Here is a 17,571-nt window from a genome sequence, read left to right as displayed (position 1 = left end):
ATGCTGGGGAACCGCCCCATGCTCCTGTGGGACACTCCATGCACTCCAGCATCGCAGCATTCATGAGCCGCCTTGAATACCTTGAGATATGTAGAAAAAACATTTAAAGCTGAATCTATCTCTGAATATCTCTGAATCACCTAATCTTTCTGAATTTATCTGAATCAATTGGAGAGTTCTGATTCAATTCAGAGAGATTAAAGGGTCCTCTGATTTGATTCAAATTCAGAGATTCGGCCACCAAATCAAGCTGAATCTCCACTGTATCGAATCAAGAACTGAAGCTTCACATAGCCCTACTGCCTACTTCCAGCAGATTCAGGTGTTAGGGCAAAGGCAGAAGGTTCCACAGTTTTTCCACCAGACTTTCTGCTGTTTGCCATGTACTTAGTTCAAGGGGCAGTACTGGCTACATTTCTGTGGTGTGTGAATCGCACAGTGCTGACAGGACATGCTGTTTGCAGCCCTGTACACTTTTTCTGCAGATGTGCTTTCACTAAAGCCACTTAGGCTGATCTAGTTATATTTATACCTATATTACTACCAAATTATTGTAAAGGAGCCCTCATGTAAATGAGACTCAACTCCTATATTATAGTAGCTGTTTATTTGCATTATTTTTCTTACATGGTACATTTCCTTAATGTTCACTAATAATTATATTTAAAAAATGGGAGAATGCATCTGCATAACATGAGACAGGCCAGGGCACTATTGTCTGAGGTGCATGAAACACACACACACACAGACCCATCCACCCACACACATATGTGAGCAGCCCATGCTCACTGCAGCACTCTTTCCTTGCTCCACCTTGCTCAGGCCAATTCCTGCCCCAGGCAAGAGAAGCAGTGCCTAGCCCAACCTCCCCCTTGCCTCTGGCTGCTGCTCAGGAGAAGCTGGGCCAAGCATGTGTGGGCAGGGTGGTGCCTGCTCCTGTCTGCCCACCTTGCTCCCACACAGCATCAGTGGTGTCTTCTTGCTTACCTGCCTATCTGGCATACCATGCCACTGCGCCTCCTCTCTGGACTGCACCCCACGCCCCTGCCTGTTTGCCTCTGCCTACAGCAATGCCACTGACTGGGGGGTTGGTGGGGGTAGGATATCAAAATGCAAGTTTACCCAGGGTGCCATTATATGAGAGGTGGAGCATGCAAAACTGAGCACAAGATACCACAAAGGAGTACATGCAGCACAGTCAGTTACTTGCTGTTTTGCATCTAGAAGGAATGTTGCTATAAGTTTCCTTCTTATTATTTTATACTGCTTCCTGACTACATATATACTTTACTCTGGAAGAGGATATAAAATTTTAAGAGTGTACTGAGCCTTCAACAAATTAAGAACAAAGTACCTTTTCCAACCAGAAATAGACTGTTCTCTCAGTGCACTGTAATTCTTTCCCCAACAGTACTTCAGCACTTTGGTTTTAACTACACTACATTAAATTTCAAAACATAATAGCTTCTGCTGTTAGCTCACCTATGGATTATATCCCAAAAGTTTGGCTTCCCACTTATAAAATAAAACTCTTATTACTTTTAAATACAAAAAAGAAGCTACATTAAAAGAAAATTAAAGGGTTATTTTCAGTGTATTGCACAGGGGCTTAGATATGCAGTTTCCTTTAACAATAGTAGGATTTTTAAAACTAACCCATTGTGCACAGCACTAGAAATTACAGCCTTAAGGGCATAACCTAAAATACATAAAACAAAAAATTTTTAAATTAATGTTGTCATTCTCTTTGATTCTTCTGCATATATACTAATAATAATATATATTATTGTTATATATTATTATAATAATAATAAGATACAGCATTAAATTAGGTTATTTCATGTCCATTATATGAGAACAGCTATTATATAACTCCAAGACATCAACCTTATGGTAACTTTAATGCAATCCAGCATTTTGATCATCAAAATCAAGCAATTTTGCCTGAATTTTCCTTGTGCATTGGCATTTTACTTCCATCATCATTTGCCTTAGATCCAGAAGATTTGCTGTGTTAACGGCCATAAGTTGTTGGAGAGTAGGTTTAGATTAGACATCCGTAAGAACTACTTCACAGTTAGGGCAGCTAGGATCTGGAACCAACTTCCAAGGGAAGTGGTGCTGGCTTCTACCCTAGGGGTCTTTAAGAGGAGGCTTGATGCCTACCTGGCTGGAGTCATTTGAGCCCAGTTTTTTCTCCTGCCCAGGCAGGGGGGTCAGACTTGAAGATCTACAAGGTCCCTTCTGACCCTACTTCTATGATTCTATGATTAACAAGGCACTACAGTGTAAATGAAGAAACTGTATTGCTCATATAATTCTTTCTGCATGTTCATTGCAATTATTTATACATTTAATATCATTAAGTGTGCAAAAACCCATTAAAATTTATGTATGAAATCCATTTTATATACATAGGATCCAATTCACTGCAGTGCAAATACTTACATAAAAGCTTTTGTCCCATATCTCTAAGTTCATTAGTGGCCTCTGGATACTTTCATTAATAGGACTTAATACACATATACTACAAAGTCCATTAATGAAAGATATACAAAGATATGAATGATAAGGACTCTCTTTTTAGTATGTAAAACTTAAGTGTTGCATAGGCACTTCTGCAGAATTGTAAGACTGGAATGAAGTCCACATATTTTGAAGCATTAGAGTATGAAAAAAGCTCTTGGAAAATTAATTGTAGTATAATCATAGCAGAAGTTATTAAATATTAGATTGGTAGATTTAGGTGTCTTTACCAAATTTAAAAAAACTAGCTATCATAAAGACCTAACATTTTAGAAAATGCTATTTAAAACACTCACTAATTGTGCTTCAGTGTTGCTTGAAAACCATTTGAAGTATGAAATTGTATGTCATGTATCCTTTTGGTTGACTTATTTGGGAAACACCATTTTTTTCCCCTTTTACTGCCTCCATATGCAGACTGCGGTGTCTCATAGAGATAGGCGAGTCAGCTCTACGTGAAACAGTATAGCAGTGGTAGCCTGGAGTCCATGGGGGCTAATTTACCCTGCCAAAAAGTAGGATTATTATCCTGCGCAGATAGTCTGTGTCCTGTCTGCATCTCAGATAATTTAAAACTAGATAAGTATCTCTATACAACACTGCAGTCTATAGTATAGACATATCCCTCTAGGAGGTGGAGTTGCTTATAATATTTAGAACTGTATAATACATTTTTAATATTAACACAAAGAAATCCAATTGATAAAAATCATTGTGACACCATTCCTTTTTCAATGGCATTTTTTTTTCCATAACTGAAGTGCAGTCCTCCAGCTGGTGTTTGACACCATCCTTTCCATCATTTGGTGGTATACCACTATACTCACTAATCATATACTGGGTAAACCTCAGCACAGACTAAATGATGAGTCTGATCCAAAGCCCATTTATGTTCATAGGAATCTTTCCACTCACTTCAGCAGACTTTGGGTCAGGCCATATTTCAGCCATAGTAAAACTGAAAACTAAGAGGTTGACTTATTTAATTTACTTATTTGAGCCATTTCCATAAACTGGTATTAACTCTGGTGAAAGGGTTGGGCTTTCCATGCTCAGACAGAGTAGTCAGGTGGTGGTAGTGGCTGTGGCCTAGACAGGGAAAACTGAAACTTTAGTATCTTCTTTATATTGCTTTGTGTTTGCTGCTCTGTGAAGCTGGTCATTGCCCTAAAAAGCCAACAAATTCACATTTTCTTTTGGCTTAGCTCTATTCTTGGCACAAACTTGCTGCCAAGAGGATAAAAAAATAAGGCACATGTATCCAACTCATCTTTTGAAACATTTTAATAAGGTTTAGGCTACTTCAAGGAGTGGAGAAGTTAATTATGTCATCACAATGTCTTTCCAGAAGATTTTATTTGGTGCCGTTCTGGCAGGTGCTAACTAGAAAGAAGGCAGTTGACTTGCCAATCCAGTATAGAATCATAGAAAACAAGGGTTGGAAGGGACCTCAGGAGGTCCTCTAGTCCAACTGCCTGCTCAAAGCAGGATCATCCCCAGCTAGATTATCCCCACCAAGGCTTTGTCTAAAACCTCCAAGGATGGAGATTCCATAACCTCTCTGGGTGCCTGTTCCAGTGCTTTACTATCCTCCTAGTGAGAGTTTTTCCTAATATCTAACTTAAACTTCACTTGCTGCAACTTGAGACCATTGCTCCTGGTTCTGTCTCATGCCACTGCTGATAACAGTCTAGTTCCATCCTCTTTGGAACCCCCTTCAGGTAGCTGAAGGCTGCTATTAAGTCCCTCCCCCTGCCCCTGATTTTCTCCAGACTAAATAAGCCAAGGTCCCTCAGTCTTTCCTCCTAAGTCACGTGACCCAGTGCGCTAACCCTTTTCACTGCTCTCCACTGGACTCTCTCAATTTGTCTATATCCTCTCTGTAGTGCGGGGCCCAAAACTGGACACAGTACTCCAAATATAGCCTCACCAGTGCCAAAGAGGTGAAGAATCACTTTGCTTGACCTATTGGTAACACTCCTACCAATGCAGCCCAGTATGCTGTTAGCCTTCTTCCCAGCAAGGACACACTGTTGGATCATATTCTACTTACTGTCCACTGTAACCCCCAGGTCCTTTTTTGGAGATCTGCTGCTTAGCCACTCAATCCCCAGCCTGTACTGGTACATAGGATTGTTCCATCCTAAGTGCAGGACTTTGCACTTGTCCTTATTTAGCCTCATGAGATTTATTTTGTTCCAGTTTTCCAATTTGTCAGGGTCTCTTTGAATCCTACCCCTACCCTTCAGTGTATCTATTACTCCCCACAGCTTGGTGTCATCTATAAACCTGCTGAGGGTGCACTCAATCCCATCTTCTAGGTTGTTGATGAAGATATTGAACAAAACCAGCCCCAGGACTGACCCCTGGGGCACTTCACTTCATACTGGCTGCCAACTAGACATTGAGCCATTGATTACTGCCCTCTGAGCCCAACAATCCAGCTAGTTTTTTTTATCCACCTTACAGTCCATTCTTCCTTAGCTTGCTTGCAAGAAGGTTGTGGGAGACCATATAAAAAGCCTGCTGAAGTCAAGGTGTATCCCATCCACTGTTCTTCCTGCATCCACCGGATCAGTTATCTCACAGAAGTCATTCAGGCTGGTCAGGCATGACTTGCCCTTGGTGAATCCATGCTGACTGTTCCTAATACCTTCTTCTCCTTTGAGTGCTTAGAAATTGATTCCTTGAGGGCCTAAGGTGAGGACTGAGGTGAGGCTGTCCAGTCTGTAGTTCCCTTTCTTAAAGATGGGCACTATATTTGCCCATTTTCAATCATCCAGGACCTTTTTTAGCACTTTAGAACTTTCCCAATAGACATGAGTTTTCAAAGATAATGGCTGTGCAATCACATCAGCCAACTGCCTCAGTACCCTCAGGTGCTTTGTGTCCATCCTCCTGGACTTTTCCATGCCCAGCTTTTCTAAATAGTCCCTAACCTGTTGTTTTATAACTGTTGGCTGCTCACCTCCTCCCCAAACTGCTGTGTGGTGCAGTAGTCTGGGAGCTGACCTTGCCTGTGAAGACTGATGTGAAAAGGGCATCAAGTACTTCAGCCTTTTCCATATAATCTGACTTGTTTAATTTGAAGTGATGCAATTGTACAACTGCTACTTGTTGTTATATGTTCATTGTGGGGTTGCTATTTCTTAATCTGTAAGAATAAGGAGAGACGTATCAAGTTTGAATGTTCTTTTCTCCCTTGGAAAAGTAAACAAGGTTTTAAAAAATGGGCGTCTTTCAGGAGTCCAAGGAAGAGAAATCTCTCCCTAAATCCATATACAGAATGTCTCACAAAAATGTATATGCACCTTTCTTATTCTAAATACAAAGATATGCAGATCAATAGTGCTGATTCTTGAGAGTAAGAAACATTACTTAGAGTATACCACTGTGGGTGTTGAAAAATGTCCGCCACAGCAATAAACAACAGAGCACCACATATGTGTGTATACAGAGTTGCAGAGACACGTAACTAGTGAGATATCAAAAAGTGCTAAAAAAAAAAGCATTAGTTTTGTTTCTGAATTTAGAAATAGGGGCTTAAGTTTGATCTTCTGAAAATGTTGGTGTGAAACGCTGCAAAACCTATCATCATCAACAACAACAGCATTCATTTGATGTCCTTATGGTTAACATATATTACAATAGGAGCCAAGAAAGAATGTGTTATGTACTTTGCAATCACAGTGCAGCAGAGAAGCTCTGTCCTAAGAAGTTTCCAGTTATAGCTGGACATATTTTGCTTTGGTTTGGTTTTTTAGTGAATAGTTTATTCAGCAAGAAAGGCAGTTTCAGTGCCTACCAAGGCTATTGCCATATTCAGGTTGAGTTTGCTGATTATTTACTGCTGAACAAAATAATCTTAGATTAGTAGCTGGGTTTCCCCAATGTTCTCTGTTGTTTACCAAATAGGCTAATATCTTGGATACTCACTCACCTGAAATTGGAGGACCCACATTCAAGACTTTTTTGCCTGAAAGAATCCAAACGCATCTCTCCCCATGAAGAAAAATGCTGTAACCATCATGCTACAGATTATTCTGAGGTGACTGTTTTCAGTCTCTTCTGTTGGAAGGGTTCTGCTCTGTAGAAAATACATAAATATTCATTGCAGTACAAATTGGAACCTGGGTGAGTGCATTTAGCACCAGACTATAGAAGCATTCTTTTCTGCTTAAATGCCATGCAGAGAAGAACATCTCCAGTAGAAAGAGTGAAGACAAGCCATACCACAATACCCTGCTGCTGAGTTGGTGACTCTCCTATAATGTGGGAAATATAGGTTCAAATCCTTTCAGGAAATTGAACCTGGGTTTCTCATACCCTAGATGAATATCCCAAGCAGTGGCCTACTGAGTAAAATCATGGAACCATAAAAAGAAAGAGCTGGAAAGGACTTCAAGATGCCATCTAAGCTAATTCTCTTCTCAAGACAGGTTCATCTAACCTGCTCTTAAAAACTCCAAAGACAGGGATTCCACAGCCTCTCTAGGTAATCTAGTCCAATGCCTAATTGCCAGGGATCTGGGTTTTCCATTTTCCACAGAAAAACAGAGAAAACTGCAGATTTCCTGTTTTTAGCAGAGACAATGCAGATTCTCTTTTTTAGCAGAGAAACCCACGAATTTCCCTGCTTTGACAAAGAGCTCTGCAGGCTGGCAAAGTTCCAGCCTGCAAGAGCTGTTTGCAAAAGGGGTGGGAAAGGGAAGGGCCCAACACTTGCACTTACTGGAGGCTGCTTCAGGCTCACTCTTCTTGCTGCAGGTAAGTGGGGCTTGGGGGTTGTGGGGCAGGGCTGGGGAGGGAAGCTGGATTGGAAATGAGGGAGTGGGGAGGTTTGCAGCTGGCCTGGCACTCCGTTGGAGAGGGGGTTTGCAGCCTTCCCACTCCTGGCCAGAGTGCTTGGCCAGCTACAATCTTCCCTACTCCCTTAGTCCCGAGCCAGCTTGGGCACTCTCTGGCCAGCAGGTGGGGTTTCCAGTTGGCCTGCAAGTGGGACTGCAAATCCCCCCTCCCCTGGCTGGAGTGCCTGGCCAGCTGCAAGCCATGGGTCACAAATGCTGTGCTCCCTGCCCTGCTGCTCTCCCCCAGGCCCTCCAGAGCACAACATGTGCAACTGGCACAGCAGGCCACGCATGAAAGCTGCCTGCCACTGCAAGCTCCATGCTGCCCTGGCCACACTTCCTCTGTGTACATGGGGACAGTGCATACCCCCGTGCCCCTCCCCCCACAGATCTGGGGGCATGGGTCCCCCCTGCTCCCCGGGAGTGCACCTGCCACTGGGAGCCAGCTCCACCCAAGCCTGTAGCAGGTAGGCAGCAGGGGGGAGCCGGCTCATGCTTCTGCTGTAGCAGCTGCTACCTGGGTCCCTGGCCCTATAGCCCTGGCAGCTGGGGGGCCCCTCAAGCAGGGCTGGGGGGCTGGAGTGAGGGACACCAAGCGATTGGGGCGGGGGAGCTGTGGGAGCATTTAATTTTAACCACAGATTTGGGGATTTTTACCAGAGAATCTGTGATTTTTTTTATCACAGAAAACCAGGATCCCTACAAATTACCCACATGGTTAGAAATGTTTTCCTAATATTCAACATAGATCTTCCTTGCTAAAGTTTAAGACTGCTATTCCTGTGACAGCAACCTCCTCATGCCTAAGTCTAGGCCTTTACACCATCTTGCTTTTGTTAAAGTTGTCTGAAATGAAGGAAATAATTCACAGGCCCTATTTACACAATGGATTCAGGGTGGCATAGTGGCTAGAGCATAGATCCATATGAAACAGCTTCATAGTAGGAAAGGATAAGCAAACAAAAAATACTGAAGGGAGAGGGACAAATGAAGTGAAGTGAATGAGGGGAACCAGGCTATAGAGACAAGGGAAGGAGAGGAGTAAGGTCAGGAGACTGGTGCAGAAGGAAGGGAGGGTCAAGCAACCATTCAATCAGCACAGGGTGAAGTCTAAGCAAAGTTATAGGAAGTACTCTTTATATCTAGAGATCCCTGCTTCAGCTGCCCCTGTTCCTGCCAGCTGGAGTCTTGGGCTGATTAATTCAACCTTGTGCAGATGTTCAACACAAAATCTCTGCAGAACTTGAATATCACTAACGGCATGTTTTGTGGGTTTAACTGTTATAGGAGGCACGTTAGCTCATAGTACAGGGTTAAATTTTACTTCTAGAGAATGATGGGGCATTGAAAGTTTCAAAACTCTGCAGCTCTTATCAATGCAATGCACTATTGTATGTTTTATAGCTTAAATATAAGTAGTATGCACTGTATTTAATTAGCAATAGATACTAATGCTTTAAGAGAGGAAAATCTTAGTAAGATAAAGAAAACTGGTTAATCTCCAACTTGTGCACACCAATTTCACAACACAAATAATGCCAATCACTAAAATCAGCAGACATTCCAGAGACTGGAGACTATGGTTTCCATACAAGATGTCACTTCTTTTTATGCTAGGCATGCTGTACTTCACTAACCTTCTATGTGATCCCTGCCCACAAAAGAAGGCATATGTGGTTTGGGAAGGGCCCTGACTCCCAACGCACTAGTATTTTATGAAACCACAAACACAACAGGCTTACAAGCTCTTGAAACAAAATACAATTTGAGAAATGTAATCCATTACTATTCTAATAGAATTTCTATAAAAATCATAAAAGAAAAATAAGAGAAAATGGGTCCTGAAAGTTATAGGCCAACTGGGAAGTTATTGTGGCTTCAGCCAGACTACCACTGTATCAGACTTCAGAGTTCTCCCAGGCAGCAATCTCATTGTACATTACAGATACACAGAACATCACTTCTTAGCTGGGGCAGGTAATGCCCCCCTCCTCCTCACTGTATTTTCCTTTTCCTCACTCCAACCTCACACATAAGAAATATTGAAGTGTTTGTGCTAATGGAGAAATGACAATGTGCAGTCAAACTTAAACCAGCTGTTTCCCTACACTCTGAACACAAAGAGCAGGGCTGGTAATATTTATAGTATGACTGGCCTCTAGTGAGCCAGATGTTGACTGCCTTAATTTGCTGTGATGGCCTCAAGGCTTCAGGCAGCTGTGGATTGTGAGATAGTTAAAGAAGAGGGGGGAGAGGAGAAGATTGTTTCAATTAGCAAGAAATCATTGTTTGATTGAAAATGTACAGCTTCTGCATATACTTCCTGATACATAATCATCTTTTGTTTTGTCTGCAGAATATCAGTAAGTTGCATGTATTAATGCATGGTGTTCTCTTTATCCTTTTACTGTATGAAATAACAGACTTTTGATTCGAGACCCAGTTATAACAGCACATTTGATCCCTGGTCTTATATGAGCTATCTTTTTGAAACAGGTCATCCACTAGGCTGCTAATAAAAAGCATATGAATCCATTGATAGGAATCTTGTCTATAGGGACTGGAAAGTGTCCCCAGCAGGACTGGCAGTTCAGAATATGTCCTGGGTTTGGAGAAGGAAAAACAGTTATAAAGAGTTTTGATAAAAGCTGCAGGCTTATTCCACTGAACTGAATAATAAATATCATCAACTTCAGCAGAAGCAGAACTAGGCACATAGGACATTCTGTTCTTTTCTGGACAACTAGGTGCTCAGATCTGGTCATCTACATGGCATTTTTTGGAAGTAAGTAGTATGTGCCCTAGCATGACATGACTGCAGTGTTGTGCTAGGAAGCAAAAGAAGCCCTAGTTCAACCCTCCCCCAGGCAAGGCAGGCCCAGAATCCAGGAGCTCCAGCTCCCAGATGAGTTGCATTTATCAATAGGGTAAACTCCTGTTACCTTTTTTTCCACTCCTGAGTCCAAGGTCTGGTAGTCATGAGTTTTGGACAATACATTTCTGGGTGTCTTAAGACCACTACATACCCACAGAAGGGGTGTAGGCATCCAGAAAAGAATGGAATGCCCCCTCATGGTGTTTGTTAGGAAATATAAACTCACATGTATTTTTAATGTTTCATTCATAAATCAAATTGCAATCAAGTGGAAATAATTTGTAATACTTTTTAAAGAAAGGAGTTGTACAAAAGTGGGAGTGTATTTTCTTCACAATGGGCCACATGTACTGAATACACTCAGCAAATTTCAGTGGCAATATGCTTGTATAAAAATTGAATGAGGATTACTTTTTGTGAGCATATAATACCAATCAGTTTTGACTTCAGTTATGCTTTACCAGAACATATGTAGCATAACCTGAATTCTATCAAACCACTAAGCTGGGCTTCTGATACCAGGACAGAAGACTGTCTTCATAGTCACAGTTCATATCTCACTTTACATCAATGTAATCAACCCTCTGGGCTCTCTGTAAAGCCTCTATCTGCTTCTCTTCTCTATCTGTTATCCAGAAGTAGGCATTTTGGATTGCCTGTTTTCTTCTGGGGGATGCAAATAATATTGGAGGTGAAAAGATGCTTATTTTTTTTGTATTCATATGGTAAGGCAAGTTTCAATTGATGTGGACCTTTGTGCAGTAACTCACGTGTTCTTGATTTAGGCACAAAAAAGACTATTAAAACATTTCAGTGAACATTTGTTGATTAAAAGCTGTAATGAAAAAAATTGAAAAAAACCACTAAAATGTCAGCAGTGGAAGGGAACATTTCTAAAAAGTCTATTTTTCAATGAAAACCCTTCTTTTGAAAACTGCTGACTATACAAGTGAGTACATGCAGGGGAAGGAGAGTAGACTGAGTATAGCTTGAAACAAACTAAGTATGTTATGACCTTCAGATGATGTAATTTTGGTTAAATATGATTTACGTATAGTGGCCCTCTTTGTCTGAGGGATACTTCTTTGCATGGCTTCTAGAAAAGAAAAGGTAGGGCAGCTTCACAGAACTGTTTCTCCTTTCCCAGTTGTCTATGGAAGGCATTATGAAATGTTGGGATAAGATAAAGAGAGAGCATGGACCAGAGCTGAATAGGCTGCATTTCAGAATAGAAAGGGGTGGGGGGGGTAAACTGGGCATGAAGCCAGGAAACAGCCCCATTTTCTCATCCCCAGATCACTGGAGATCACGAATACATACTGGCGGGGGCAGGGGGATGCAAACTTTGAGATGAAAGCAGGCATGAGAAATCCATGCCCTACTCCCAGCCTGCTTAACCATGTTTTGGAGTGCAGTTTTGCCAGGATAGTCTCACAGAGTCCTTCTACTCTTCTGAGACCTCTCCTTCCACTCCTGCCCATGAGGGAATCACCCAGGCTTTGGCTGTTAGATTAACTAAACTAAGCACTCTATGGAGATTTCTGTAATACAGATGTCATTTTTCCCTACTGATAAATGAATGAGTTTTTCATATCACAAGGACTCTACAAAAGGATAATGTAAAATACTTTTGCTTAAAAAGTTATTTTTTATTTCCATTTTTCACTCAGTAAGGTACTTAATGGCATACAGAAATCTTTTCCAAAATAATTCATGACAAAGAATTAAAGAAAAGATTTCATATAATTATTTATGAACTCCATCCTGCTTCCACTGGCATCAAGGGATGGCAAAACTCCTAGGAGTTTCAATGAAAGCAAGAGCAGGCGCTAAATGGACCACCCTATCGTCTTGACTTTAAGTGTTCCTAAATAAAGTGAAGACATCCACTTGCAAGAGCAGAAGTATTTCAACCACAGACATTTAGCAGCATTCAGAATTAGCTCATTACATGACAAAACACTAATTGCTCTACAAGAGGGCTCTTGGTTAGCAGCACCCAAATAACTTGTAGCCTTGAGGAGGTGAGGGGGGGAAGGGTTGTAAACTCCAGGTGTAATGAAGTATATTTACAAAAGGGTAAAAATAACATGCAGCTGTGAAGAAAAACATCTCAGGTTTCAGTTCAAGCCCAGAGTTCAGAACGGATTGCTACGACGCTGCACCATTTGTACTGGGCACACTTTCTGAAGGCTGCTTTCCACTGCCCTTGGTCCCCTGATGATTCAGAAATAAAACAGACTCACAAAATGTCCTAAAAAACTTTTTCAGACAATCCCTCTCTTGTTGTTCTAAGTCCTAAAAATATCTTTTTCTAGCGGCTGCTCATGTTTTCAGCTTTTATGGAATTTACTTATATTTGCTGAATTAAGAGCCCATTTCAGAAAAGCACCTAAGCACAGGCTTTACTTTAAGCACGTGAACAGTGACTTTAGTTTCACTGGAACTATATACATGTGAATAGTTAAGCAATGGTGTATATGCCTTGCTTATTTGGGGCTTCAGCCATTTTTCCAGTAGGTTAAAGGGTCTCTTGCTCATCTGCTTCTGGATTTTAATGAAAAATGAGGACTTAAGTTGTGATTTTTTTTTTTCTCTCTGCTCTGTTTATATTCAGATCAGAGAACCACCCCAGCAGCCCTGTCACTCTGCCAAAAACCCTTTGCTACTGCTGGATCTTTCACGTAATTTGCCGTTCAGTGTTTACAATAGATTCTTAATGCATGGTTGGCCATGGAAATGGTACAGCTAAAGCAGACATTGTATTTTACAGCTACAAGACGTTTCTGTTGCCTTGCGTTCCCAGGTCTTTTTACAGAAATAAAAATCCAGTCACTTTTGTCAGTTAGTTTGGAAGATCTTGATAGTAGGGTTTTTTTCCCCAATCTGTTCAAAATAATCTCTGTGTTCAAAAAACTCACTGAACTGGCCAAACTGCCCTCATTTTTGTCCGTGTAACCTCACTGACTTCCGTGGAGTGGTACGGATATAACTGAGGGCAGAATTTGGCCTGCATCTCTCAGTATAAATTGGATTAAGTATGTAAACTGAATAATACAGAAATGCCATTTCTGTTTGTTAAGGGTAAACAAGAAACAAAGTGATATTTTACCCTCGGTCTTTGCAAAAGCTCATTGTGGCAGGTAAATATGTCTGGGGGAAAAAGATTATTTGTTTTTCTGCTTACCTTGATTTAAATAGAAATAGGAGGCAGCCCTTAATTATCTATTTAAAAGTGTGCAGTGGTGGGGGGGAACATTTGCCCTGGTGGAATAAAGCCCATGTGTTCTGACTGAGCAGGTGGAGATTAAATCCACTGTCATCCAACCTAAAGCTATGTGTTGCTGCGGTTTAACTCCTACATCCATCTTTGTGACTTTTTTTAGGCCTGTTGGTTGGCATAATTGTTGCTGCTCCTTAACGCCGAATAGATTGAACTCAGAAGGTTATGCAGTTATTTTATAGCTGAAAACAGTATTGGAATCTAATATTTCCAAGACAATCATGGTTAGCTTCTGTCTGTATTCACAGAGCTGAGAACAGCCTCTGGCATGACACAAGTGAAATGGTTTTTGTCTCTTAATTATCATGATATGGAAAAATGAATACCAATATTTGCAAAGTATTCATAATTTCAGATGACTTGAACTGAAGCTGCCAGAGTATAACACCTCAAAAATCAAATGCCATGATCAGATATATACAAATGCTATTTAATATAAAATAAAAATGGAGGCACAAAAATAATGGATACCTTAATAACTTGGGCCTTAACTTTTTTGTACCTCACTTCTCCAAGTATAAATGTTGGAGGATATCATGCTGTTAATTCTCTGAAAACTGTAATGAAAATCACATACACATATTACTGAATATGGAGATATTAAATTATTATACGTACATATACAGATAACAGATGATATAATGGTTTTACTCTCCAGTTTGGACACAGGATAAAATACCTGCCAAAAAATCACATTAGCAATATTTGGAATTGCCTGATTTATATTTTATGGTGTAACTTCATGTGAAGACCTAGCCAAAAATCTCTGAACCGATTGGCACAAAAATAGCAAAAAACAAAATCGTTTTCTCAGGAAGTTTTTTTCCTGTTGATTGCATGCTGTCATCACATTGCAGCAGCACAGCAATGGCAAAGCAGTAAATTCATAGGTATGAAGTTATTTCAGCATGAAACTTTTTTTTTCATTCTCTCAGAAACAGTACATTAGAAACTATATAAGTTCTAAGTCGGCAAGGTATTTTAGAGAATGACTAATGTTGCCTTCAATAGGACAATTAATGTTCTTGCATTTAGGCATGTGTTTCATTAACTTGCTGAACTGAAACCTGAAGTCTGGACCTTTTATTTGGAAGTTTGTTGAATATTTGAACACCAAATGTATCAGGGTTTTGAAAATGAATCTTTACTTTAAAAAAGAAGCAAGCTTGAATTAGTTCTGTACTTTAAGGAAATATTTAGAAACTGTCTCTTTATATTCCTTTTGAATACAGTGCGTGGACTATAGGACAAAGTGTGTGTACCTTTCCCTTTTTGTCCTCAGACAAATGCAAAGCAGTTCTGTGAAAGCATCTGTATTCAGGACATCTACAGATTTCCCCTTTGACATGCCCTGCTTTGCTTGTACTAGAAGGCTAAATCATCTGAACTGGGCAGCTTGCAAGACTCATACTGAAACACTTGAGGTGGAGACAGAGGAGCAGTTTTTTGTTATAACTCATGGCACTTTGCAGGAAGCACAATGAGTTACAATGATCCCCTGGATCCAACAAACAGTCACTGCTGAGTCCCAGGAGCTGGGAGATCAAACTGCTGTTTACAGCAGCTGCGAGCCTGCAGCTGCTCTCCCCTAGCAACACCACACCCCATAGAAAATATTATTTGGGGAGCTGAGTGCATGCATCAGCATGAGAACAACAACTCCTGTCGTGCTCTGTGCAGTACAACGCATGCACAATTAGCCTTTTCTTCCGCAGCTGCATGGAGCTGAGTGCATGTGGGACGCTGGCCTGGCTGCATGTCAAGCAGTGCAGTGGTGCTGCCACTGTCACCAGCCACCACAAAATTAATTTTCAGGGGGGCTAAGCCTCCCTCAAGCCCCAGGCCTCCACTGCCCATGCTGCTCAACCCTCCCAGGCAGGGCAGTATTTTCAGAATAGAATGAAGGAAAGGAAGCAGAGGGAGCTCCTTCTGGGGGTTATGCAGCTGGCACTGGAGGGTGGGGCAGGTGGACTGGAGCCCACCGCTGCCTATCATCTAGCCACAGGGCTCTGCAAGCTGGGGCACACTTGTGACCTAACCAGCCCCTCCACAGCCTGACACTGCCTCCTGGAACCCAGGGCTCACGCCCCAGACCCCCTCCCAGCCTGGGGCTGCTCCACCCTGGTTCAAACTACTTCAGTCCTAAGTGCAGCATCTGCACATGTGTCCTGGATTGTGTCAGTTTGAGTATCTACATATGCCATTAAGGTGTTGTGATAAACCAGCACAAACTGCACCAGAGTTTATCACAGTGCCTTGATGGCATGTGTAGTATGAGTTATTGGAAGAAGGTGTTGAAGGAAACTAATACCTGGAAAAGCAGTCAGTTACTTAACCAAAGTGGTATACATCTGAGCACTACTAAAAATACACGGTCTCTCTCAAACAATATTTATTATACCAGAAGACTGCTGTATAGCAAATGTTGAGCCTGTATGGTCTCAGGAAAATTCAGAAAATTGCAGAACAGTAACCAAGTATATATGTGTGTACTTGATTAATTAGTTGAATGATTTAGTAAAAACTGAATAATAAATCATGTACAAAAGCATAATATAATATCTATCCCACACAATTTCTTCCCTCACTATCCTATTATGCTTCTTTGAACAAATCAGTAAAGCAGTAGATTAAGAGGAACCAACTGATATAATTTATTTAGACTTCTGAAAGGTATTTGGCAAGACATATGTCTTACCACAAGCTGTTACTATAAAACTTAAGTAGTCCAGATAAGGGGCATAATATTTTCATGGATCAAGCCCTGGTTTCAGACAGTAAACTGGGACTAAGAAATGGAAATCTTTCTTCATGGAAAAAAGGTTAAACCAAATTTGGTGATGGCACAAAATTATTTAGATTAGTCAGATCTAAAGATGAATGTGAGGGACGCCAGGAGAATCTAATGCACATGGAAGAATGACTAATATGATTACAAATGAAAATGAAAGTTGACAAATGTAAAACACTGCATAGTGAAGAGAAAATAAATTAATTATTCATATTCTTTGCTGGATTAACCCTGTTAATTAAGAAGAAAGAACCTTGGTATAGAGATCCTTGGTATAGGACTGAAGTGTTTTGGAGCATCTTCATCTGAACCCTCATGCAATGAGGGTTTAGATTTTTTGTGGGATTGGGCCCTTTCAAAGCACTCTGCAGTCATGTATTTGTGTTTGGTTATGGCTGCAGGGCACTTTCAGGGGCCAGATTGGGCAAGAACTGTCACTTATGTCTGTGCCTTTGGTGTATATGTAAAACAACATGGGCCTGCCCTGACCCATGCTTTCCTGTTTCAGTATGTAGAAGATCCACTCAGTTATGCTGACTTTAATTGATTGGGTTTGGGAGAAGCCAAGACTGAGGTGCAAAAACCTTTTATGGGATAAAGTGTTCAAGGAAAAGAAAATGTCTTGAGAGTAATATTTTTGTAGATAGAACGTCTGTCTAATCTAACATGACTTTTTGCCTGCTATATACAACCAGAGAATAGATCTGCATATTAAATAGTAGAATTACATGAATGTTTATGACCTCAATTCTGCATCAGAAGAAAAAAATCGCCCTTCTGTTTCAAGGATTGTATTCCTTTCCTTTTGATTTGTGAAGCAATTCTTGGTTGTATGATGAAACATACTGTAGACCTTAAACTAAGGCTTAAATATGCCTATGTCTGGCAGGAAGCAAATCGTGATGTTATTAAAAGGCCATTAGGGAACCCCTCTGTGGAATGTTAAACTCTAAAGGCTCTGTTCAGAAACCAAAGCCAAAATTAAAGAGATGTCTGGTTGCAGATCCTCTGCAGACTTTCAGTGCTTAACTAGAGAACCATGGAGATTCTACTAGTCAGGACCTGAAAGTTTTTTACCCCTATCGTGCTTGTGATATTTTGAATCACAGCTTTGCCAAAAGTGCCCCTTGTATAAGCCATATATAGAAGAATGTCTACACTGCAGTATATGATAGGCAAATAAGCATCAGCTTAGTGTAACAATAACCACATTGGAGGGAGAAAGTACTCCAAAACTAAACAGCTTGTG

The 17,571-nt window shown here is 40.9% G+C and overlaps 1 protein-coding gene across 4 annotated transcripts in view; it reads left to right on the top strand.

Moving 5' to 3' along the window:
- The window catches only part of ERG (ETS transcription factor ERG), a 240,033-nt gene that overhangs the window by 192,862 nt on the left and 29,600 nt on the right, over positions 1 to 17,571 (top strand). The gene's annotated exons all lie outside the window — the stretch shown is intronic.

The sequence above is a fragment of the Crocodylus siamensis genome, chromosome 1 (assembly GCF_052110815.1).
Source record: "Crocodylus siamensis isolate JL-2025a chromosome 1, ASM5211081v1, whole genome shotgun sequence".
Taxonomy (NCBI): Eukaryota; Metazoa; Chordata; order Crocodylia; family Crocodylidae; genus Crocodylus; species Crocodylus siamensis.
Note: the sequence above shows the minus strand (reverse complement) of the source record. Positions and strands in the feature narration are given on the sequence as shown.